Here is a 12,784-nt window from a genome sequence, read left to right on the forward strand (position 1 = left end):
GCGGGAGCATGGGTTCTGCTGAGCTGTACCGCATTGATTTCTGGCTCAGGGACCCCATGCTTACCGAGTTACAGGCCAAGATATGGGGTGGCAGTATCCCATTGTTTGCATGTCGCACATCACGGACGTTGATGCTATAAAAATGGCAGCGACATTGGCACCCGATGCCCCATCCCGGGGGCCTGTAACTCAGGAACTCTGGAAGCAGGGGGTCCCTGAGCCAGAAATCAAAGCGGTTCAGCTCAGGAGACCCCCTGCTCCCGTACACTATTAATAAAAATGACATTAGTTCAGTTTCATTTCCATAGCAGCTATCCACTACGGTAATGAATTATTGTTTATTGATATATGTGTTTTGAGAGTAGTGTAGATGTGCAGGCGGTCTCCAGAGCAGAACTGCATTGGTTCCCCCTTTGGGACCCCCTTCTTCCCGAGATACAGGCCCCGTTATAGGGTGCCTCTGCTTTGTTTACATCCCACGGTCACGTGATCGGGACATCTCAAAGCAGAGGGATACAGCACCCCATAACTGCGCCTGTATCTCGGCATGCAGGGGGTCCCCGGACCTAAAACAAATGCGGTTCTGCTCCGGAGACCCTCTGCACATCTACACTACGAATAAAAAATTTATTTTAAAATATTTTTTTTCCGACGAGATTTGCGCAGAGAGAGGCAGATCTCTCTCTGCTGCAGACAGATCTCGCCGGGTGAGCCATTCTCGCAGGGCAGATCGTCTCGGCGCTGGCAACTTGCCATATTTGGAAATGTTGTTCTCGCAAGTATTCAGGCCTTTCTGCATACCGTGAGAGCAATTTGCCAAAAACATGGCGAGTTCAAAACCCTGCCGATAATTTTTTTCCGCCGCTTACTGCATGAACCCCCTATATGTGCAAGCAATCTGTATTGAAGCCCTTTACTATAGGCTAATGTGCAGGCAAATAACTGCTGTGTTGATTATACAGCTTTCTATTGGATATGCTGCATAAATGTATAGCATATAAATGGATGTTAGATTTAACATTATGCGGTTTATTTAATCTGGAGGAATATTAATGTGGCACCTGTTCACTAATTTATCAAAGGATCTTACATTACAATTGAATGATAAGCAGCATTTAACAACATAGGTGGTCAAGCGTTACAAATAATTATGGCCGTTGTCAATTTATGACTCATAGATAATATGGTTGTATATACATCACCACAATTATTCCAAATTGTAGGTCACGTACCATCCTCTTCTCTCTAATAGAGAGTTAAGTCTCTTTCAGCAAACTATTATAAAGATACCAGCACCACGTGTCATTGTAACATTTGTATTTTTATTCACTAAATTCACTTGTCTTCACTTCATGTAGTCACTTAATGGAAAATTAAACATTAGCCTTGGAGTGCACCACTGGATGTACAGTACTTTCTTTTGATGTCTCGCTGACCTTGTGTCAGCTGTTCATTTATGTGGTATACTGTAATGTAAACAGCAGCTGTATTCTACTCGTTATTTATGTTCCATCTGTAAAACATTTTAATCAAGTTTTGGTTCCGTTTGAAAGCTATTTGTATTACCAGGCAACCAGAAAATGATAAGCCGTCTGAATACCCATATGGGAGAGGATAGCTTCAATTCATCTAATTAGCAGAACTAATTAGCTTTATTCTAAAGTGAACATGATTAAAACTTTTCTTGGATCCACATAGTTAATAATGAGTTATTGAATAATACCACATTATACTGAAAGCAGCAGTAAAGTAATCTTACTTGATTGGCGATGGTGAGTGCGAGAGTGGAATGTATAACCAGTTACAGATTCATGAAAGAGTCATTAGATATTCCTTAGGAGTAGAATCGTGCTTCTCCCGGATATATGTCCTACAGAATGTATGTCTTTTAAATAAACTGCATTTTCCCAAATGTAACTCATGTAATGCATCTATCTTCATTGCTCCATCTACAGTACATGTAATATATCTGTGCACTACAATTATGAAGAAAGGATGCTCATACCAGGGAGTTGTAATACTATTTGCAAAGAACTTCCGCAAAAAAAATAAAAAGGAGTGCTAATAGTCAGGCCAAAAAATGTGGTAATGCTTTAATATTTGACTGTGTTTGTTATATTCAATTTTACGGCATCTCTAAAACAGGACGGTTTCTCTCTCACATACTGTAGTCATGCAGGGAAAACCTGTTTACAGCACAGAGGAGGTTAATTCTAAAGCACGGTGCCTTAAGTTGCCTCATTAGCAGACTTTAAATAAAAACCTGCAGTAGTGACTGCACAGAGCTCTCTGATCCAGGAATCTGAGTGCACCTGGACCGCACAAGAAGGACCATGTTGCAGAACAGTCGGACCCCCCTGGGCTGCTGGGGAGGATACCCGGACCTTGGACTGGCAGCAAAATGGACTGTAGAAATGTTCATACTTGAGAGTTATCTGTAAAAATAAGGAAGCGACAGAGCGAGAATTTCAACTCATGAGACCTACAGGAAACGGGAAACGCAGGAAACGGGAAACGCAGGAAATGAAATGTAGATGCGCAGCTATTATTTGCTTTTGCGGGTGCGGCTATCGCGACTGAGCAACAGCCACAAAAATTGCGTTTAGCAGCAGTCGTAGAACTCTGCAGTAATGATAGGCTGTGCTAGTGTGTGTCTTTAATCTAAATACAATGTAACCAGTCCCTTATTCCCGTTCATTATCATATCCCATTGATTTCGATGTAACCCGCTACTTATTTCTGTAAACTTCAGATGATTCAATATTTTTAAAGTATGACATTTTTTTTTATTTGAGCACAGTAAATGACAGCTTAGAGATAAAAAACAAAGACTTTGTGAAATAATACAATCTTCAATATTCTTACAATAATACAATCTTCTTCAACCGACATCTTTTTCAGACTGTCTCCTGTGCAATTTCACCTGTAAAATAATTGTTAGATTGTTATTTATTAATCATCAAGACTAAATAGATGCATGAATTACACTGTGTGGAACGTGTACTACCGATAAACTGAACGTGCCTATTTTATGGAACGCATATGAGTGTCATTGACTTTCTGCGCATGCAAACTGTATGTGTTAAATGTATGGAATGCATGCGCAGTACAGGTACTGCCAATTGAATGAAACGCATAATTTAACTTCATTATCACTGAATGTGTTTCCTACACAAATACAGACATACCCCGCATTAATGTACGCAATGGGTCCAGAGCATGTATGTAAAGCGAAAATGTACTTAAAGTGAAGCACTATCTTTTTCCCACTTATCGATGCATGTACTGTACTGCAATCGTCATATACATGCATAACTGATGTAAATAAGGCATTTGTAACAGGCGCTATAGTCTCCCCGCTTACGCACAGCTTCGGTACAGGTAGGGAGCTGGTACTGCTGTTCAGGACGTGCTGACAGGCGCATGCCGAGCTGCCGTTTGCCTATTGGGCGATATGTCCTTACTCGCGAGTGTACTTAAAGTGAGTATACTTAAACCGGGGTATGCCTGTATAGTGTTGATGTTGATCCGCGTGCCGAATCTGCAAAATGGGATGTAAGTGTAGCCTGGAGCTCCCGTGGCTCCTGGAGACCCCCCTCCCCTTGGGCAGCTCGGTCGCGGGTGTCGAGAGACCCGACGGCTGCTTCCATTGGTGGGGGCTGGAGCAGGGAGCAGCGCGGCTTCTCCTGCCTGCGGCCGGTTGCCGGGGACGCGATCGGGCGGTTGCTAAGGCCGCGATCGCGTCTCTAAGGTCCCGGCGGCCGGACAAGCAGGGCGCCGCCATTAAGTACCCTGTTGCGCATGCGCAAGGACGCGTAGGCGCAGGGAAAGCCCCCGAGACAGGGATAGCTCGCGCGAGAGCAGGGAGAGCTGAGGGAAGGTCGAGGCAGCCCGGGAAAGCTTGCGCAAGCGCAGTGAAGGTAGGGAAAAGCCCGCGAACCCCTAGCCTACCAGGGAAGGCTCTGAGCTGGGACTACATATCCCAAGAGCCTTTGCGAGCCCCATGTGAACCCAGGGAGCCAATAGGGCTTAGGAGACCCCTGGGAAAAGAGATACATTTGGCGGGCTTGGAGCACGTTAGATCAGTCAGAGACCGGAGCAGCCCAGGGAAGGAGGTAGGGTACAGGAGTCAGGGACTCCCTGTACTAGGCCAGCACCCCCAGGGCCCGAGATATCTCAGCTCCCCAGTAAAGTGAGTGTTGCCAGGGATAGCCCTCAGGTTAGGGACCCTGCCACTTACATTAGTGGGAGCTGGGAAAGGAAGGTTACAGAGAGTTGGAGTCAGGGAGCTGTGAGGGAAGGAAGGGTGCGGGGAGCGAGTGCAGCTCCTGCCCCATAGGTACCCACACCCCAGGTAGGCCCCAACTCCCCACTAGGTTAGTGGGTAATTGCTGAGGGAGGCCCAAGATAGGGACGCTGCCCTTAGTGTTAGAGTGCTGCCTTGTCAGAGTCACGGCTGTAGTGCTGTGAGGTCTGACAGACAGGCACCTTGTTGCGCAGCACGTTGGCTGCAGCCTCCAGTGAGTTACAGCTTGCTGCGGTAGGCGCTGGGACTAGTCAGAGAGTAGTGGGTCTGGAGAAGGGCTATAGCTGTTCTAGTCACCTTGAGGTAGCGCTAGGGGTAGGATGCCTGAAGGGATAGCCTGTTAACGAGGTCAGGAATTCTGGAGAGGATCTGCACTAGGCTAGCCAACAGTAGGTAGACGCCCAAGTACTGCATGGAAGAGTACTCTAGTCCATTCCAGATCACTTACCGAAGGGACTTGGGTAGTTAGGGGAGTGGGACAGGTCATTACCCCCTACCGGCCATAGGAGTTCCCCAAGCCACTGCAGGTTGCTGTATTACAGGGACAGGCCCTAGGTTAGGGTTCCTGTCACGTTAGTACCACTTATATAGATAGGGACACAGCGGCTGCTGCTGTTCCTGTGGGAGCGGTTGGACCCACGTTGGGGTTCACAGAGAAGTCCGTTGCAGGTCCGCACGTGCAAGGAGTTCGGTTGGAGGATCAGACGGATTCATCACACGTCTGACCCTTTGAGAAGATTGTTGCGGACCCGAGCACCGGAGTGCTCGGCAGGTACTATCTAATACAAAAGTGCACCAACGGGCCCTTAGCTTAAATAGTGACTGCGCAGTCACCCATTGACTATCTCTGTAGGAGTACGGGACATTGGGTGGGGTTCTTGGGACACTGGGTGGGATCACCTAGTGTTGGGGAATCGTCCTGCGAAACGTCGCGGTTAGTGTCTCCTCGTGAGAGGGACACATGTCATTATGAGTGTGATGAGTTGTTATGCATGTTAGTAAAGTCATTAGTTAATATACATGCTGTCTATGTGATTATTGATTGTCCTGCGAGGAACTACTCCCCCTCTGGTGGGAGCCATCGCAGGTGGAGGCGCTGCATCATTGCAAGTGAGTACCCTAGTATAATTGCCCCAGGTTCCCCGTGGCGGAAGCTCAGCCCTCCTGTGAGCCAACAGGTTATGCACCACACCTGGTAACACTGTATGTTCCTTGCACCTACACCATATCTGCGATTGGGTGGGGGAATACCCGTTACATAAACAAGGATTAAACAATGACAAAAATAATTTTAAAACTTTTTGAAATAATGCAATCTTCTTCAACCAACATCCTCTTCTTGCTGTCTCTTTTTACAGTAGTAAAGATTCTATTGGTCGAGAATCTTCTATCATTAACCCTTTCTTAATACAGTGTTAGAATGTGCTGAATAAAGGAGAAGGCACTAGGAGAAGGCTTTTCATATTTTGTCAAAAATATGTCACTAACTTTCTAAATTCTGTTAATTTTCGGCTTCATAAAATATAAAAATGTGCTTCATTTTGTAAAAAAAAAAAAGTTAATTCTGGAATGCTTTTTTGGTGTTTACTAAAATGGTAATTGGCCTACCCCACATAATCCTAAATTAATTAAATTAAAGACAAACAGGATTAATCGGTTACATAGTACCATATGTTGCAACAGTGACACTGAAGCATGGCAGGAGTGTTCGGAGCAGATGCGGCTACATTAGAGGACTTTCTAAAAATGTGCAGTAAATAGAAAAGTACATTTAACAGAGGAACAAGATTGCAAGATTACAATTAAATAAAGGTTCACTTTAGACACAATACCTTTAAGGTAAATAACTGTTTTAAACTGGCATGTTTTATTAAATGACCCTATCTTGAAAGATAATATGCCACAGCACCCCAAGGTTATCTTTAAAAAAGCAAAAAACCTGAAGGGGATGATAGCTCCAAGTGCTTTAAAAAAACTGGAAACAAAGAAAGATGGATGGCTCCAAAAATTGGAGGGTTTCTATGGTTGCAGTTCATGCAAAGCCTGCGGACACAAAAATCAAGATAAAAAGAAATTTATGAGTAACAATAGAAATGAAGAATATAAAATAAAACAATATATGAATTGTACTTCAAATTACATAATCTACCTCCTTGAATGCCCATGTGGGCTACAATATGTGGGTAAAACCACAAGAGCAATTAAGATACGCATCTTAGAACACCTGAGCAATATCAGAAGAAGTATCCAGTCCCACAATGTCTCTAAGCACTTTTCTATATTTCACAACTCCAATACAGCAGGATTGAAATTTACTGCAATCGAGCATGTAGTACAACATTGGAGAGGAAGGGATAGAAATCTAGACTTAAGTAGAAGAGAGATGTACTGGGTACATAAACTTAATACACTGACACCTAACGGGCTTAATGTGGATTTTGAGATTGCACCTTTCCTCTAATTATTGCACTTGCACTTTAATTATCTTGATATATGTAAATAATTTAATCGAATTTTATTAATTTTATATATAAATATGCTGCTATCAGATTTTATATATACTGCATTTACTTTGCTAATCTATGTTCTCTCTCTCTCCCGCTATGTATGGACCTTCTCTAATAATTACTAACTATCCGAGTTTTAATGATGATTTTTAGCTTTTTAATATGTTTTAATTTATATTTTATCTTTTATAACCTCTCATATGAGAGTGAATAAAACTAATATATGTATTTAATGCGCCGTATTTTTTTGACCACAGTATTATGTACCCATGTGGGAGAATCTGTGTGTAATGTAATTAAGTGTTTTTCCAATTAGTGTCTTAATTGAAGATGCTATTTAAGTAACACCCATTATGGGACACAATCATTGCTCCTGAGGAAGCTGCGGATGCAGTGAAACGCGTTGAGCCGAGTCAAGGAAGGAAGCAGTCTGTTAACCTGCTCCTACCCCAGAGGCGCAGCTGCGGTCAGGCGAGCCCTCCAACCTTCCGATCTTCCCGCCCGTACCGGAAGTCGTCACCACCAGGCCAGGAAGTGACGACAGACGCCATCCATCGGCACCGGACGAGGGGGCACCCTCGCGGAGGGAAGTTTGAGTGGAGTGGAGGACCCTTTCGTTTTTTCCATCTGCCGAGCCGCTGTTGCCCTAAAGATACCTTTATGTGACTGTGTTCACATGATATATTGTGAGTACATATCTTTTATGCTACTACGATAAAAATTGGTGTTACCTGGTAAAACACTATGTTTTCCTCTCTTCTCTGAACGAATGCGACTGCTGTACTGTGAAAGTGAAAGTCCCAGCAGGCATACCATTTAAACTACTAGTCTGCTGCAGTCTGCGATCTCAATTAGAAGAGCCAATATACTCATCTTTACCTATACAAACGCTGGTTTAAATCCTACTTCTTGTAAGTAGGTTATTCATAAGAGCCAAGTTTTTCCAGAGTTCTGACTCATATTTATTTTCATACCACACCATGATCTGTATGTATATGTTTTTTTCTGGGTGTTCCTGACGATCCTGCTCCCTTCCCCCCCCCCCCTGGATCCACACGTTTTGCGAGGGAATCAGTGTATATTCCCTGGAAGGTTGAGAGTTTTTTCAGTTTCACCACTTTTATATATTTTTTAGATCACTTGCACTGTGTTAAAGCGCCACTCTAAATCACTGGGTTTCACGTTGTTTCTCTGCACTTGATTTGGGGGCTGCTGTACACTATATGCAAATATATTTTTCATAGTAACAAGATTTATATTATTTGATTAAGCACATTAATATTCTTATTATATATTATTATTTTTACTGTTTAGATATTATGGAAGTTGTTTCACCAAACATTTTTGCTAAAAGACAAAATAGACACTTATTATTTAGTGACACTAATGTAATAAACACACCGGTGAAAGATGATTTTTTAGATGAAGAATTCATCAAATTAGAAAGACTTTTGATTAAAGACACTAGGAGATGGCTTGACCTTAAATTTCTAAATAGATACATGGACTGCAAGCGCATCCCTAGAGGCCTAAGATTCCCAAAAAACCCATCATCAAATTTGGATGATGAGGATTTTGTGAAAAAATGGCATGAGACAATAGATAATTGTTCCTTTAATCTTATGACATCATTGATAAACCAACATAAAAAGCATATCAAAAAAATTGATGAAGAGGTTGTCATAATAGAGGAAAAATTGGCACATATGGAAGATACCATTGAATTTAAAATTAAGGATCGTGAACTAAAAAAGAAAATTGATAGACTAGAACAAGACCTTTATACCAGCAAATCAAATAAATTTCAGAGAGATGAGGAAGATTATCTCAGAGGGGAACAAAGAGACTGGAAGAAAAAGAAGAGTTCTAAACCGCAGAGTAGACCTGAGGAAAGAATAGTTAGAGAACCCCAAAATACTTCAGGGAAATATGGAAATAAATCATACCCTGATAATAACAAACACATGTTTTTACAAAGGTTACCATGGAGAGACAATTATGATTCCAAACTGTCACACCATAGTTCCAGGAAAGATCTTACACCTAAACAGCATTTTAATCAGGAAAGAGAATTAAAAGAGAGAGACCTTTATAGAGAAAGAGATTATCTCAATGAGAGAGTACCTCAAAGAGAGAGGGAACAGGCATTAGAAAGGGAAAGACGTAGGGAGAGAGAAATGATTAGGGAAAAAGAACAGAGAAGAGAGAGAGAGAATATAAGGATAGAGAATTACAAAGAGAAAAAGAAAAAGAACAGAGAAGAGTAAGAGAATATAAAGAAAGAGAGTTATATAGAGAAAAAGAATTACAGAGAGAAAAAGAGATCTTAAAAGAGAGAGAACTAAAAAGGTACAGGGAACAAAAAGAGAAGGACAAAGAGAGAGATAAGAAAGAGCGTGAATATCAAAAAGAGAAAGAACTAAGAAGAGAAAGACATCTAAGAAAGGACAGAGAAGATAGAAAAAGAGAAAGAGAGAGATATGATTCTGCTAAATATGCAAAAGCTAGTAGATCTCGTTCACCCATTGGAACAACAGGGACTAGTGATCTCCTAGATATAAGCATTTGGGAAACAAAAAACCCATTTACTCCCCTCTTAGAGAAAGAAGAGGGGAGCAATTACCCCAAAGGGGAAAGAGACAGAGAGGAAAACGGGGGGGAAGAAAGAAAATAGTGAGAAAACCCCACCCCGATAAAACTAAAAACATCTTCAATCTCAGTAATGTAGAACTAACATCCTCACAATTAAGTGTCATTTCCAAGGGTTTGTTCTTTGCTCCAACTTGTGGCCCAAATAATTTCGAACTTTTTGTGGACGCAAATAAATATATTAGAAAACTAACAGTTAAAAGATTTTTCCTAAGTAAAAATGTTGAGTCAAGGATGAGCAATCCTAAACAACTTATTGAGACAGAAAGTGATACATTTAAACACACGAGTTTTAGAAATAAATCTACTTTTAATCCCACCTATTGTAAGGGTAACCACATAGAGGTTTTCTATAATTTAATTGTCAAAGAATTCGAAGAGCTCTCAAAAAATAATAAATCAAAAATGAGGAATAATATGAATAAAGAAGAGAGAGCTGCCTTAGAAGAAATAATAAATAACACCAATATAGTTATCAAACAGGCTGATAAAGGAGGAGGGGTAGTGATCCAAAATAGAGATGACTACCTAAAGCAAGCTAACCGCCTCTTAGGAGACAAAAAGACCTATGAAATTCTAAAATACAATCCAACTACTACCTTTACAAACGATCTAAAAACACTTCTAGATCGGGGTAAGGAATTGGGTATACTCAATGAAAATGAGTACAAATTCTTGTTCAATGAGTATCCCCAACTACCGATATTCTATATATTGCCTAAAATCCATAAATGTATGCAACAACCTCCCGGAAGACCGATTATCTCCGGTATTAATTCATTGACATCAAATTTGTCGGCTTATATTGATACCTTTCTCCAAAACCATGTTAAAAATCTTAAATCATATCTGAAAGATACTACAGATGTGTTACATTTATTAGAAAGTATCATTTGGAATGATAAGTTCATTATGGCTACTATAGATGTCGCATCTCTGTACACGTCTATAGAGAAAAACCTAGGATGTGAAGCAGTAAACTTCTTTCTCAAACAAGACCAAGATATGAATGATCAGCAAGTCCAATTCATTCTTGATAGTATATGCTTTATACTTGATAAAAATTATTTTTGGTTTGACAACAATTTCTACATTCAGAGATGTGGTACCGCCATGGGTACGAGGTTTGCTCCCAGTTACGCCAATCTCTTCATGGGACTCTGGGAGGAACATCACATATGGCCCGGTGGCGTCCTGGGGGCAGACCTTGTCCTATGGCGGCGCTACATCGATGATGTCATTTTAATTTGGGGAGGCACCCAGGAGAGTTTGGACTCCTTTTTATCAAGTATAAACATAAACAATTATAACTTACAATTCACCTCTGTTACAAGCAAAACCTCCCTTAATTATTTAGATCTTACTATCTACATAGAGAATGGTACGTTAAAAACTAGGTCCTACTTTAAGGAAGTGGACAGTAATAATTACATCTTACGCACAAGCTGTCACCAGAATTTATGGATGGACAATGTCCCATATAATCAGTTCAGGAGGATGCGTCGTAATTGCACTGATACAGTAGTATTCAATGATCAGTGCAATATACTAAAAGAACGCTTTGCTGAGAAACACTATAAGACAGACCTCCTGGACGCAGCATTTGATAAGGCTAACTGTCTAAATAGACAGGACTTAATAGTACCTAAAAATAAAGACAAAACTCCTAATATAAATTTCGACACAGCATTTTTAACTTCTTTTAATAAAGAGTCAAACAATATCAAGAAAATAATTAATAAACATTGGCATGTTTTATTAAATGACCCTATCTTGAAAGATAATATGCCACAGCACCCCAAGGTTATCTTTAAAAAGGCAAAAAACCTGAAGGGGATGATAGCTCCAAGTGCTTTAAAAAAACTGGAAACAAAGAAAGATGGATGGCTCCAAAAATTGGAGGGTTTCTATGGTTGCAGTTCATGCAAAGCCTGCGGACACAAAAATCAAGATAAAAAGAAATTTATGAGTAACAATAGAAATGAAGAATATAAAATAAAACAATATATGAATTGTACTTCAAATTACATAATCTACCTCCTTGAATGCCCATGTGGGCTACAATATGTGGGTAAAACCACAAGAGCAATTAAGATACGCATCTTAGAACACCTGAGCAATATCAGAAGAAGTATCCAGTCCCACAATGTCTCTAAGCACTTTTCTTTATTTCACAACTCCAATACAGCAGGATTGAAATTTACTGCAATCGAGCATGTAGTACAACATTGGAGAGGAAGGGATAGAAATCTAGACTTAAGTAGAAGAGAGATGTACTGGGTACATAAACTTAATACACTGACACCTAACGGGCTTAATGTGGATTTTGAGATTGCACCTTTCCTCTAATTATTGCACTTGCACTTTAATTATCTTGATATATGTAAATAATTTAATCGAATTTTATTCATTTTATATATAAATATGCTGCTATCAGATTTTATATATACTGCATTTACTTTGCTAATCTATGTTCTCTCTCTCTCCCTCTATGTATGGACCTTCTCTAATAATTACTAACTATCCGAGTTTTAATGATGATTTTTAGCTTTTTAATATGTTTTAATTTATATTCTATCTTTTATAACCTCTCATATGAGAGTGAATAAAACTAATATATGTATTTAATGCGCCGTATTTTTTTGACCACAGTATTATGTACCCATGTGGGAGAATCTGTGTGTAATGTAATTAAGTGTTTTTCCAATTAGTGTCTTAATTGAAGATGCTATTTAAGTAACACCCATTATGGGACACAATCATTGCTCCTGAGGAAGCTGCGGATGCAGTGAAACGCGTTGAGCCGAGTCAAGGAAGGAAGCAGTCTGTTAACCTGCTCCTACCCCAGAGGCGCAGCTGCGGTCAGGCGAGCCCTCCAACCTTCCGATCTTCCCGCCCGTACCGGAAGTCGTCACCACCAGGCCAGGAAGTGACGACAGACGCCATCCATCGGCACCGGACGAGGGGGCACCCTCGCGGAGGGAAGTTTGAGTGGAGTGGAGGACCCTTTCGTTTTTTCCATCTGCCGAGCCGCTGTTGCCCTAAAGATACCTTTATGTGACTGTGTTCACATGATATATTGTGAGTACATATCTTTTATGCTACTACGATAAAAATTGGTGTTACCTGGTAAAACACTATGTTTTCCTCTCTTCTCTGAACGAATGCGACTGCTGTACTGTGAAAGTGAAAGTCCCAGCAGGCATACCATTTAAACTACTAGTCTGCTGCAGTCTGCGATCTCAATTAGAAGAGCCAATATACTCATCTTTACCTATACAAACGCTGGTTTAAATCCTACTTCTTGTAAGTAGGTTATTCA

At 40.7% G+C, this 12,784-nt stretch overlaps 1 long non-coding RNA gene across 1 annotated transcript in view; it reads right to left on the reverse strand.

Moving 5' to 3' along the window:
* Positions 1–2,228: 2,228 nt before the first annotated feature.
* LOC142488488 (uncharacterized) overlaps positions 2,229–12,784 on the reverse strand; it is a 44,022-nt gene continuing 33,466 nt past the window's right edge. Inside the window, exons 2-3 of the long non-coding RNA XR_012799433.1 lie at positions 2,866–2,923; positions 2,229–2,435 (exon numbers count right to left, since the gene is read on the reverse strand). This is a non-coding gene — a long non-coding RNA (uncharacterized LOC142488488). The remainder of the gene's footprint in view (positions 2,436–2,865; positions 2,924–12,784) is intronic.

This window comes from Ascaphus truei, chromosome 2 (assembly GCF_040206685.1).
Source record: "Ascaphus truei isolate aAscTru1 chromosome 2, aAscTru1.hap1, whole genome shotgun sequence".
NCBI lineage: Eukaryota > Metazoa > Chordata > Amphibia > Anura > Ascaphidae > Ascaphus > Ascaphus truei.